Raw genomic sequence first — 1,516 nt, forward strand, 5'->3', positions numbered from 1 at the left:
GATTGCCAATAGTAAAGTGCATAGCGGACTCTCTACGATGAAAAAAATGACAACTACATCATTCTATGGGATTCATTATCTGAAATATCTTCGATGCAAAAGATATGCATCCCGTTTGGGCAGGGAGAATGCACCTCGCTTCGTATTGGACTACTAGGAAGCACATCAGAAGATACTCATACTGCTGCAAAATTGCACTTACTGCGCTCTGCATTCCCAATTCATGTGCAGAGTAAAGTCCCAGAGGTTCGTCCTGACGACGCGTTGAAATTTGACGTGGCGACGTGTTGAAAGTTGACGTGGCCACTTTTAACAGTGTTGGACTTGCATCGGCAAGAAAATTGAGATGTCTTTTTGGCCAGCCACGATAGAGCGCGTTTTGAAAGGGTTGGAGGCGATGACTTTCAGCCAATTCGTGATGATGATTTATTATTTTGAGGAAGTGATGACGCGTGTGAAAAGTGCACGTGAAGAGGGGACGAGCGGCGTGGCGACGATCATGTTCAAAGATTCGTGTCTGAGCGAACGGTGGAGAAACCAGGAGAAACCTGATAGCGAGCTGGTTAACCATGAGCAAAGCAAGGTAGGTAGCCAATCCCTTTTGAAAGCAGTTGGAAGGCTGTATGCGGTTAAACATCGCGTTGAAAGCTGAGGTAGTATTGACAAATTGCTCCCCTTAAGCGCCAGACTTTTAGTTCTCAAAAAATCAGTGAAAATAAAAATACTAACATGATTATATGTCTATGTTGTTCACAGACAGCTTTCAGAACGAGAATCTTGGTTCTCACTGCCATTGATGCTGTCGTTGGCTGATTGGATTAAAGACTTCAGGTAGCGGGAAAATGCAGAGGTCAAAGGCTGTACGCGTGCAGAGGCTTGTCAATGGAACGCCGCACAGCAATTGAGCCATCCGCAGGTAGTAAGCGCTAGAAGTCGGTGGTGTTGAGGGCGTGGAACATGGCCTCCAGAACAGTTCGCCCGGATCCCTTGGCCCATTCTTGTAAGTTCGGTTCATTTTGCAGGATAGTGGTGTTATTTTCTCATTTGTTAATCAGATGGCAGCCCAGACGTCTTTGGACGTTATCACAATCCTAACGGAGACACCATTTTTCAGTTTCACGAGCGTCCTGAAGGGGAATGTAAGGAGTTTTCTTTTCCGAATCATGACAAGGTCTGATAATTCTCTAGCTGAATTCACGGCGTATGACGCTTTGTCCCTGGCAGAGCTCAATGAGGCGTACAGAGCGCTAAATTCAGATCCCACCCCGCCCCCGTACTTGGAACCTGGTCAAACGATTCCGAAGCGAATGATCGTGACATCGCCAAACATGTGCTGGATGCCCTTCATCTCATTACTCCCCCGCCCAGTTCGTGCACGTGCAGACGGCCGTTTTGCTTGGGCCAACTTCACTGTATGCCCTCAATGGTTTATTGATAGCCAATGGCATCTGCCGTTTGTTAAAGCGCGGCCACCTGAGGCTACCATCAAGAACCACGAACTCAGTTTCTGCTGGTG

The sequence above is a fragment of the Laccaria bicolor genome, genomic scaffold (assembly GCF_000143565.1).
Source record: "Laccaria bicolor S238N-H82 LACBIscaffold_97 genomic scaffold, whole genome shotgun sequence".
In the NCBI taxonomy this organism is placed as follows: domain Eukaryota; kingdom Fungi; phylum Basidiomycota; class Agaricomycetes; order Agaricales; family Hydnangiaceae; genus Laccaria; species Laccaria bicolor.